The sequence below is a fragment of the Procambarus clarkii genome, chromosome 3 (genome assembly GCF_040958095.1).
Source record: "Procambarus clarkii isolate CNS0578487 chromosome 3, FALCON_Pclarkii_2.0, whole genome shotgun sequence".
In the NCBI taxonomy this organism is placed as follows: Eukaryota; Metazoa; Arthropoda; class Malacostraca; order Decapoda; family Cambaridae; genus Procambarus; species Procambarus clarkii.
Genome location: NC_091152.1, coordinates 46,323,543 through 46,335,857, shown reverse-complemented (window position 1 = coordinate 46,335,857; position 12,315 = coordinate 46,323,543).

The window sequence follows — 12,315 nt, the reverse complement described above, 5'->3', positions numbered from 1 at the left end:
GGCTGGTGCCCTGTGACTGTGGTCTGAGGGTTGGTGCCCTGTGACTGTGGTGTGAGGGCTGGTGCCCTGTGACTGTGGTGTGAGGGCTGGTGCCCTGTGACTGTGGTCTGAGGGTTGGTGCCCTGTGACTGTGGTGTGAGGGCTGGTGCCCTGTGACTGTGGTGTGAGGGCTGGTGCCCTGTGACTGTGGTGTGAGGGCTGGTGCCCTGTGACTGTGGTCTGAGGGTTGGTGCCCTGTGACTGTGGTGTGAGGGCTGGTGCCCTGTGACTGTGGTGTGAGGGCTGGTGCCCTGTGACTGTGGTGTGAGGGCTGGTGCCCTGTGACTGTGGTATGAGGGCTGGTGCTCTGTGACTGTGGTCTGAGGGTTGGTGCCCTGTGACTGTGGTGTGAGGGCTGGTGCCCTGTGACTGTGGTGTGAGGGCTGGTGCCCTGTGACTGTGGTGTGAGGGCTGGTGCCCTGTGACTGTGGTGTGAGGGCTGGTGCCCTGTGACTGTGGTCTGAGGGTTGGTGCCCTGTGACTGTGGTGTGAGGGCTGGTGCCCTGTGACTGTGGTGTGAGGGCTGGTGCCCTGTGACTGTGGTGTGAGGGCTGGTGCCCTGTGACTGTGGTCTGAGGGTTGGTGCCCTGTGACTGTGGTGTGAGGGCTGGTGCCCTGTGACTGTGGTGTGAGGGCTGGTGCCCTGTGACTGTGGTGTGAGGGCTGGTGCCCTGTGACTGTGGTCTGAGGGTTGGTGCCTTGTGACTGTGGTCTGAGGGCTGGTGCCCTGTGACTGTGGTCTGAGGGTTGGTGCCCTGTGACTGTGGTGTGAGGGCTGGTGCCCTGTGACTGTGGTGTGAGGGCTGGTGCCCTGTGACTGTGGTCTGAGGGTTGGTGCCCTGTGACTGTGGTGTGAGGGCTGGTGCCCTGTGACTGTGGTGTGAGGGCTGGTGCCCTGTGACTGTGGTGTGAGGGCTGGTGCCCTGTGACTGTGGTCTGAGGGTTGGTGCCCTGTGACTGTGGTGTGAGGGCTGGTGCCCTGTGACTGTGGTGTGAGGGCTGGTGCCCTGTGACTGTGGTGTGAGGGCTGGTGCCCTGTGACTGTGGTGTGAGGGCTGGTGCTCTGTGACTGTGGTCTGAGGGTTGGTGCCCTGTGACTGTGGTGTGAGGGCTGGTGCCCTGTGACTGTGGTGTGAGGGCTGGTGCCCTGTGACTGTGGTGTGAGGGCTGGTGCCCTGTGACTGTGGTGTGAGGGCTGGTGCCCTGTGACTGTGGTCTGAGGGTTGGTGCCCTGTGACTGTGGTGTGAGGGCTGGTGCCCTGTGACTGTGGTGTGAGGGCTGGTGCCCTGTGACTGTGGTGTGAGGGCTGGTGCCCTGTGACTGTGGTCTGAGGGTTGGTGCCCTGTGACTGTGGTGTGAGGGCTGGTGCCCTGTGACTGTGGTCTGAGGGTTGGTGCCCTGTGACTGTGGTGTGAGGTTTGGTGCCCTGTGACTGTGGTCTGAGGGCTGGTGCCCTGTGACTGTGGTGTGAGGGCTGGTGCCCTGTGACTGTGGTGTGAGGGCTGGTGCCCTGTGACTGTGGTGTGAGGGCTGGTGCCCTGTGACTGTGGTGTGAGGGTTGGTGCCCTGTGACTGTGGTGTGAGGGCTGGTGCCCTGTGACTGTGGTGTGAGGGCTGGTGCCCTGTGACTGTGGTCTAAGGACTGGTGTCGGGTGACTGTGGTCTGAGAGCTGGTGCCCGGTGACTGTGGTCTGAGGGCTGGTGCCCGGTGACTGTGTGATATCTTGTCTCTTTGTCTTATCAGTCAAACTGTAAAGTACTTTATTATAAATTATTAAATTCACTCTTGCGACATTCAGTTTCCTGTTCTAGTTTAAGAATTTTTTTATAAATCTTTAGCAAATCCTCAGTCATCACTAACCTGCCAAGTAAGTAAGTAATTATCAAAAGAAGGCACCAAACCGGGAAGGCTATGTAGCACCATCAAACGTGCGGAATAACCAGAGGGCGCTAAATATCACCAAGGATGCCAATACGAGAACAAAAACGCATAAGGCGAACGATATCAAAAGTATCTGAGTCACCAAGAATTCTATTGAGGGACAGGTGACCGCGAGGGGCGGTCGGATAGCAAGACACTCGCTCGTCCTGGAAGTCAGGACATTCAAGAAGGACATGCACTACCATAAGAGGGACAATGCAACTAAGACAATAAGGAGCAGGGCGGTGCTCCATCAAGTGACCATGAGTGAAGTGAGTATGGCCAATACGCAACCTCGCCAGAGCTGTTTCCCATCGCCGGTTACAGTGGTAGGAGGATGGCCACGAGGAAACACAACACTTAAGAGTGCGTAGTTTGTTACCAGTAATAGACGACCAAGAAGCCTGCCAACGGGTAAGGCCAGAGGAATGGATAACCGTGTAAAAGTCGGAATATGGAATACCTTTACAAGAGATGGGACAAGAGCGGACAGCTTCCTTGGCGGCAGCTTCCGCACGCTCATTTAAAGACACATCAATGTGGCTGGGAACCCAACAAAACTCAACCGACTTAAATTTACTGTGAACAAGAAACAGCCAATGCTGGATCTCGACAACTACTGGATGAACTGGATTAAAGGACCCGAGAGCCATGAGGGCACTACGAGAGTCAACAACAACTACAAAGGAAGACTGACAACGAGAAAGCAGGAGACGAAGAGCATAGAGAATAGCATAAAGCTTCGCTGTAAAGATGCTAGTCTCCGGAGGTAAGCGACACATATAAGTGCGATCAGGAAAAACAACAGAGTAGCCAACACCGTCCGCAGACTTAGACCCATCGGTGAAGACAGAAACTGAGTGGGAGTGAGAAGAAAAGTGCTCAAGGAAAAGGCGTTTTAGAACTGTAGGAGGAGTAAAAGCTTTAGTGATGCGGGTCAAGGACGTACAAAACCGCGGAAGGGGGACTCTCCACGGGGGCAAAGGAACAACACGAGGAGAAACATTAGAAATACGAACAGAAAGAGAATCCTGTAGGCGAGATAACCGGACAGAAGGAGGGAAGTGGAGAAGAGGAACAGGAACCGCAGGAGGGGTAAAAGTAAGTAAGTAATAATCAAAAGAAGGCACCAAACCGGGAAGGCTATGTAGCACCATCAAATACGCAAAATAATCAGAGGGCGCTAAATATCACCAAGGATGCCAATACGAGAACAAAAACGCATAAGGCGAACGATATCAAAAGTATCCGAGTCACCAAGAATTCTATCGAGGGACAGGTGACCGCGAGGGGCGGTCGGAAAGCAAGACACACGCTCGTCCTGGAAGTCAGGACATTCAAGAAGGACATGCACGAACGTAAGAGGGACAATGCAACTAGGACAATAAGGAGCAGGGCGGCGCTCCATCAAGTGACCATGGGTTAAGCGAGTATGGCCAATACGCAACGTCGCCAGAGCTGTTTCCCACCGCCGGTTACGGTGGAAGGAGGACGGCCACGAGGAAACACAACATTTAAGAGTACGTAGCTTGTTAACAGTAACAGACAACCAAGAAGCCTGCCAACGGGTAAGGACTGAGGAATGGATAACAGGGTAAAAGTCGGAATACGGAATGCCTTTACGAGAGATGGGACAAGAGCGGACAGCTTCCTTGGCGGCAGCATCCGCACGCTCATTTAAAGACACACCAATATGGCTGGGAACCCAACAAAACTCAACCGACTTAAATTTACTGTGAACAAGAAACAGCCAATGCTGGATCTCGACAACTACTGGATGAACCGGATTAAAGGACCCGAGAGCCATGAGGGCACTACGAGAGTCAACAACAACTACAAAGGAAGACTGACAACGAGAAAGCAGGAGACGAAGAGCATAGAGAATAGCATAAAGTTCCGCTGTAAAGATGCTAGTCTCCGGAGGCAAGCGACACATATAAGTGCGATCAGGAAAAACAACAGAGTAGCCAACACCGTCCGCTGACTTAGACCCATCGGTGATGACAGAAACGGAGAGGGAGTGAGAAGAAAAGTGCTCGAGGAAAAGGCGTTTTAGAACCGTAGGAGGGGTAAAAGCTTTAGTGATACGGGTCAAGGATGTACAAAACCGCGGAAGAGGGACCCTCCACGGGGGCAAAGAAGGAACAACACGAGGAGAAACATCAGAAATACGAACGGAAAGAGAATCCTGTAGGCGAGATAATCGGACAGAAAGAGGGAGGTGGTGAAGAGGAACAGGAACCGCAGGAGGGGTAAAAGTTAAAGCACGACAGAGGCGAGAGGAAGGATGTTGCAAGGACCGCGCTAGATAGCGAAGACAGTAGCGATCACGGCGGTCCTGGAGAGACAGGAAGCCAGTGTCAACATACAAGCTAAGGATGGGAGTCGAACGAAAGGCACCAGAACTGAGGCGCAACCCAGTATGGTGCAAAGCATCAAGATGGCGAAGAGTAGAAGGAGAAGCAGACGAGTAAGCAGGTCAACCATAATCGAGCTTAGACAGGACGAGAGAGGAATGTAAAGCAAGGAGAGTGCACTATCTGCCCCCAAGAAGTATGGGACACTACCCGAAGGAGGGTAAGGGCCTTAGAGCACTCATGCGGAAGTAAGAGATATGGGGAGACCAAGACAAACGAGTGTCAAGGAATAACCCCAAAAGCTTCGCGGAATCTTTGTACTCAAAGGGAAGACCATAAAGTGACAAAGAGGGACGAAGAACGACCCGTTTCCGAGTAAAAGTCCTGGCACAAGTCTTAGAAGTAGAGAACTTGAAGCCATGATCGGTGGCCCAAGACGACACGGCATCAATTGCAAGTTGAAGCCGGCGTTGAAGGAGAGGCGAATCATCACCCTGACAGCAAAGGGTAAGATCATCGACATAGAGAGCGGAGAAGACACCTGAAGGGAGAGAGGAAAGAAGACCATTGAGGGCAACCAGAAAAAGAGTAGTTCTCAGAACACTACCTTGGGGCACACCTTCGTATTGCTGAAAAATGGCAGAGAGAGCGGTACCAAGTCGCACCCGAAAGAAACGACGAGAGTGGAAGCTGCGGAGAAAGAGAGGGAGATGACCCCGAAGGCCAAAAGAATAAAGTTGAGATAGAATATGATATCGCCAAGTGGTGTCGTAAGCCTTTTCCAGGTCAAAAAGGACGGCAACAACGGAGGTCTTCGCAGCAAACGCAGTACGAATATAGACCTCCAAGTTCACCAAGACATCTGTCGTGCTGCGGCACTTGCGGAAACCAAATTGAGAAGGGGAGAGGAGGTGATCGTGTTCCAGGAACCACATCAGACGAACGTTAACCATACGTTCAAAGAGTTTACAGACACAACTTGTGAGGGCAATAGGGCGAAAGTCCTTAGGGGAAGTACCCAGAGACCCCGGTTTGTGAACAGGGAGGACAACAGCATCGAGCCAGTCCTCAGGGACTGACGACGACTCCCAGATCCGATTATACAGACTCAGTAAATACTGAGACGTGCACGGAGGGAGATGGCGAAGCATCTCATAATGAATACCATCGGAGCCCGCCGCCGTAGAACCGCAGAGGGCCAGGGCAGAACTGAAGTTCAGAGAGAGAGAAGGGATCATTATAGGGAAGCCGAAGATGAGTGCAGAAATCTAAAGGAACGAGACTCAATGACAGGTTTACGAAGAAGGAAAGAGTGGGGAAGATGAAGACCAGAGCTATCAGAAGAAAAGTGGGAACCCAGTTTGGAAGCGACCTGCAACGGGTCCGCCACAAGAGTATCATGGAGGTGAAGGACCGGTGAAACATCGGGAACGAACTTACCCGCTATCTTGCGGATACGCTTCCAGATCTGTGGCAGGAGTTTCGGACGTAATTGTGGAGACATAAGATGCCCAACATTCATGCTTAGCTGTACGGATGGCCCTACGGGCCACGGCGGTGCCTCTTCCAGCGGACGTCGCTTACAGCAGACAGCCCGAGCACAGTCCGCATTCCACTAGGGAACGCACTTCCGCGGACCCCGAGAGGATGAGCGAGGAATAGAGCGGAGGGTAGCGTCGAAGACAGTGCCATGAAAAAGGAGGAGAACACGAGGGAGAGGTCAGAGAGAGCAGCATTGAGGGTAAATAGGTTCCAGTTCGCCTTAGCAAACTGCCACCTAGGGAAGGAGAGGGAAGGGCAAAAAGAGAAAAAGGAAACAAGGATGGGGAAATGGTCACTGCCATGGAGGTCATCAAGAACCTGCCACGTGAAATCTAAGTAAAGAGAAGAAGAGCAGAGAGAAAGATCAAGACAGGAAAGGGTGCGAGTCCGAGAGTCCATATGAGTGGGCTCACCAGAATTCAGTAGAGACAGGGAAGAAGTGAGGAGAAACGGCTCAAGAAGGCGACCTCGGGTATTCGTCAGAACATTACCCCAAAGAGAATGACGACAATTGAAATCACCCAGCAGGAGCACAGGCTCCGGCAAGGAGTCCAGGAGGTGTTTCAAATCAGGAAGAGAAAGCGGGACACTCGGGGGGAGATAAATGGAACAAACTGTGTACCATTTCCCCACAAAGATACGAGCAGCAGAATAATGGAGAGGCGAAGGAAAAAGTAAGGGGACAAAGGGAACATCAGCGCGAATCAAGAGAGCAGAAGAATTAGGAGCCCCAGCAACGGCTGGGGGAGGGGGGGGAGAAAAAAATAGCCACGAAAACGACCAGGACGAGCACCAAGCATCTGCTCCTGGAGACAGACACAAAGGGGCGAAAACCGCGAAATTAGAAGTTGGAGTTCGAGGAAATTGACGTAATAACCTCGAACGTTCCATTGAAGAATAGATATCGACGAGAAGAGAAAGGACAACAGCAGAGAACAAGGAAGAAACAAAGGCGAAAGAGCAACAGAGCACGTTAAAGAATATCAGGGTCGGGATCAGGGTCAGCAAAGTCAGGGTTAGGGAGCATGGGTAAACTGAGCAAAGACGGAGGGAAGGAAGCGGGAGAACAGACCAGAGGTGGGCGGGCGGGGTCCGGAAGAGGAGGAGACAACGGAGAGGAGCAGTCAAAGACAGCAGCAGGAAGAGGGGGAGTAGAAAGAGGGGAGCGCACCTCAGCAAGGGCAGCAACCGAGAGGGAAGCAGGCGCCAAAGAAACCTCCATAGCAGGAACAGGGGGCGCAACCACTGAAATGGGAGAGGAAGGAGCAATAGAGCCAGTAGTAGGAGCCGAGGAAAAAAGCGAAGCCTTCTTACCCGCCAGGGGAGGAGTAAGGAGAGGAGCCAGGCTTACGCTTCTGACGTAGAGAGACTGGTGTCCCAGCAACTACGTACCGAGCAACGGATTTCAGCGTCTCAACAGGAGAAGCTGAACGAGAACACACACGACGGCCGTTAGGAGAGCGATGGACATCCGACTGCACCGACAGGCGGCGGGGAGAGTCAACAGATGGAGGAGAAGGATGGGAAGGAGGATCGGAGGGAGACGAGGAAGAAGACACAGGAGACATGACAGACCGGGTAGAAAGAAGGGGAACCCCAGACAGAGGACCAGGAGGGGGACCCTTCGGGACAGAACTCAAAGGAACAGAGGAGTTGGCAGTGGGCACATAAGGGTCCAAGGCCCAGAAACGGTTGTGAGTCTGAGGAAGGTGTGAAGGACGAGGAGAGGAAGAGCGCAACACGTGAGCATAAGGCGGGAGCCGGCGAACCTGGCGCCTCGCCTCGGGAAAAGATAAACACTCCCGGTGCTTCAAGTTGAGGACGGCTGCCTCAAGCTTGTAATGGATACAGGCACAGGAGAAGGTAGGATGGGCCTCACCGCAGTTGAGGCAGCGAGCTTGGGGAGAAGTGCACTCCAACTTAGAGTGACCTTCGCCACCACACAAAGGACAGAGAGACACAGTCCCAGAGCAGCGGAGGGCACCATGCCCAAACCTCCAGCACTTGTTACAAAGCCGAGGAGAAGGAATATACTCCTGGACAGAGCACCTGGTACCAGCAAGAATGACAGAGGAAGGAAGGGTCCTACCATCAAAGGTGATCTTCACCACTCGAAGGGGTTGACGGCGACGACAACGAGGGGGACGAGTAAACGAGTCTACCTGGAGGACAGAATGGCCTTGGGGATCAAGGATATGCCGAATGTTATCGTGGCAGTCCTGCAGATTCCGAACACCGGTTGCAACATAGGGCGGGAGGAGAATAGTGCCAACACTGGCATTCAACCAAGTGTTCTTTGAGACCCGAACAGGGATCTCGCCAAGGCAGGATAAGGCAGCCAAGCGGGAAGCTGCATCCTGAGAAGGAGCAGTAACGACACGTGTACCGAGATGAGTGGGGTTGAAAGTAACAGACGCATCCACGGAATCAACGAGATGCCGATGGAAGAAGAAATCGTCAGGACGCGCAGAATCAAGAGGGAGGAAATCAAAGTATTTGGCCCACGAAGCAGAACCAAATAAGGCCTGATACACATCAGTACAGGAAGGAAACGAGCGAGTGCGGCCTTGGTGCTAATGGCGTTGAGAACCCCCAGAGAGAGAGGGGTCAAAAGGCACAGTAGTCACAACGAGAGACTTAGCCGCACCAGGGGAAGAAGTGGTCACCACTGGGGGCTTGAGGCTCGACCCAACCACAAAGGAGGGAGGGGAGCTGGGGGAAGAATTCAGGACGGTCAAAGGAGGAGCAAGGTCGAGGCCCAATGCAGCGGGGGCTACAGAGCCTGGTCTTCCAATACAGGCCGACTCGGGGGCTTGGTCGCCCACCCCACGAGCCTGAGAGGGCACAAAAGAAACATTCAACGACATAGACGAAGAGAAAGAAATTCATCCACGAATGTGCCCCATACCCACCATGGAGCCACAATTAGAGGCAGGACACCCAACAGGAAGCTATTGCCGATCATGCCGGGGCCCCTTAGGGGTGCGTCGTGAGTATACGCCCCACAAACGCCACCTTAAGAACCGTCAGTCCATCGAGATCGGGTTCAGTGACGAAAGGGGGATTGACAATAAAAGGTTCCCCTCGCTTGAGGCGTCGGGTACTACAGTTCTACGGGTGCAAGAGACAAATCCTCAAGCACCCGGGCATCAAAATAGAGGTGTCCAAAGGAATAATCAAAACAAGCAAAAGGTTGGCAGGAAAAGACAAGCAGATAGGAGAAGAGGGGGGGGGGGAGAAAAACGAAACAAAAGGAAAAGGAAAAGCGATCCGGCACAATTAGAGAAGACAGCAGCAGGAGTGCAAGGCCACAAAAGAACAGAGGACTGTCCCACGGAGCATCACACTCCAGCAGCCGTCCACTAAGCCCCCCTCACGGCGCCAACGGGCCGGATTGGGAGGGGGACTAACCAGCCAAGAAAACCTTTCATTATTTCTTCCACAGTGAAACCCTTGAAAAGTTCATCTGTTGTTATGTTGTCCTTCCTTATAGTGGCCATTTTTTTATTATAAAATACAGACATACAAATTAAACAAGGCATCAAAGCACCCGATCATAAAATGAACCCTTACAGAAACAACTCAACCCGGGACAGAGTAACAAAGCAGGACACATAAATGACAGAAACATGAACGAAAATCAGAGGGACACGGAGAAGACAACGGAGCAAAAAACAAACAAAAAACAAGCAAAAAACAAACAAAAAACAAGCAAAAAACAAAACACACACATACATACAAGTTAACACAAACATAAACCCCAGTGAACTAGGTCAGTAATATTTCTCAGGCTAAATGCTTAGGATATGTCTGACAATACGCATGCCACACATCCCAAGCATCCTGCAGCGGGGGCACACCTGCATCCGAGCGACGTGGGCGACACATATACCCCGGAATCTCGACAACGACACCTCCAATTACGAGCGGCGGTAAATCCCACGGCACAGGTTCGAGGCTCCCCGGCCGGTGTCCTTTTTCAGCACGAGAACTAAATCACGATCCACACCAGGGGTAACAGCAGGTGCAACAACCTCCCATTTCGGAGAACCGGCACACGGCGGCGCAGGGGGACACATTGGAGCAACACCCGAAATGCAGGCAGGAATTGGCACCACACCAGCCTTATTTGTCTCCTTCACAGGCACGGCTCACATCACAGCATCCTCATGGTCCACACCCACACCGGCCGGAGAACCCACAGAGGCCATGTCGCTCACACGGTCCACCACATCCTGGGAAACTGGCCCGGTACACCGGCAAAGGGAGTACATCATCAGAACTACAATCGTCCAAACTCACAGGGTCGGCAGGCCCCGGCCCCGGGAGTGGCAGGCCCCGGCCCCGGCCCGGGGGTGGCAGGCTCCGGCCCCGGGGGTGGCAGGCCCCGGCCCCGGCCCCGGCCCCGGCCCCAGGGGTGGCAGGCCCCGGCCCCGGGGGTGGCAGGCCCCGGCCCCGGGGGTGGCAGTCCCTCCAAAACAGAAGAACCTGCGGCCCCAGGAGCCGGGACCTACATCCACAGGTGGGGGCGGGACATGGACTTCTATCACACGCAGTGCAGGCGACGGCCCGACACTCGCACACACTGGTGCAACAACTACCTCCTGGGCCACATCAGTTAACAGATTGGACGTACAAGGCATAGTATCCTCCCCAACGGCGGAGCAGCAGACAGGCAATCAGGCGCCTCAGGCACAGCACTCACTCCATCCTCAGAAGCGTCCGAAGTCAACAGGGGTGGAAAGTCCTCCTCACGAAAAACATGCACCCTGCTAGATGCTCCCATGTCGCACGCTGCAGCGAGATGACCCTCATTACCACCTTTGTTGCACGGTTGCACCCGATACAGGCAGCGGAGCCTGTAACCCAACACGGACACAGAGGACGGAACACTACTCTTCAGTGACATGGTCAGGGTGCAGGAACCGTCAAGCATCCCAGCACAGTGCCCCGCAAATACCTTTTTTTTTTTTTATATAACTAAACAAATACAAGAACACGCAAAACAACAAAAACCTGTACATATCAAGTATATCAAAGAAAGAACAGTACACAGGAACAAAAATTCTGTACACTGAACACAATTACAGTAACCGCAAAACAAACACAAGTGGTGAGGAAAGAAAACTGCATTGAATCAATGGGCTAAACAGTACATGGAAATAATAGCGAAAACAGTACATGGAAACAATAGGCTAAACAGTACATATCTACATAGCAACACAGAAGATAGCAAAGAAAAATACATGAAAAATAAAGAAAACCATAAAGTACATAAATAACATAAAACACACCTGGAACCAAATACATAAAATGGACACAGACGTGGATATAGAACCACGTGCACAAAACCACACCTACCACACACACAGAGGAACAAAGGAGCATCGGACCATACACTCGCTTCCAAGGTATACGACATACACAAAATGAGAAGAAATTATGTACACACACACAAAACACACCCTAACCAACAAGACAAACACACATATACCCACCCACACCACAACCGCACACCACACAGCACCCATGCACGCAAAATAATGGGTCACAGGCCTAAAGCAAAACACGGCCACAAATAGAACAGTAGAAAACAGTACAGCAGAAAACCCAGGCCCACGCAGGAGCCAAAACCTCCCTCAAACCCTACACACCCATACGCATACGAACACAACCGGCACCCGGAGGCACTGAAACACACCACAAACACACACACAGGAGCAGCAACATCACACACACACGGGAGCAGCAGCATCACAAGGGGGGAGACACACACTCACACGCAACCCCCGCCAAGGAGGCCCAAAGAAACGGGAAGGGAGCGCATAGCAAAGCAAACCCCGAAACCACCCCAACCCCTCCAAACCCACACCAACACCCAAACCCCACCCAAGACAAGAACATCACCTGCCCACCAAGGCACCCACCGACCCAAAGGCAACCCCACGAACATAGGCAACCGTAAACCATCGACCAAACTCTTCCGGAAAAGCACGCTGCAACCACCTACCAGGTAAACCGCATGCGCCCCCGCAAAAAGCCTAAAATTCGGGTAACCCCAAAACCCTCCTGGATCCAAACCCACACACAAAACACATAATCTGCAACCAAAACAGATAAGTATTACGCACCCACCGTGAATAACCCGGAAAATACAAAAACAAAAACTGCAAAACATCACCCCGACAACCCGGACCACAAAACACCTCCAGGACATCCCGAAACCAGTCCACCAATCCCTGCAACCGGACATAAAAATAAAATACATGCACCTGCGATTCACTTAAACCACAATGAACACACGCCTCAGAATCACGCAAGCCAAGCATACACAACCGCTCATTCGTCGCCAGCGACAAATGCAGAAACCGAAACAGCAATTCACGCTGCTGAGGGGCCAAGAACCGTTCCCCCAAACACGACCAGATACCACCCCAATCCCATCACGGGAACAA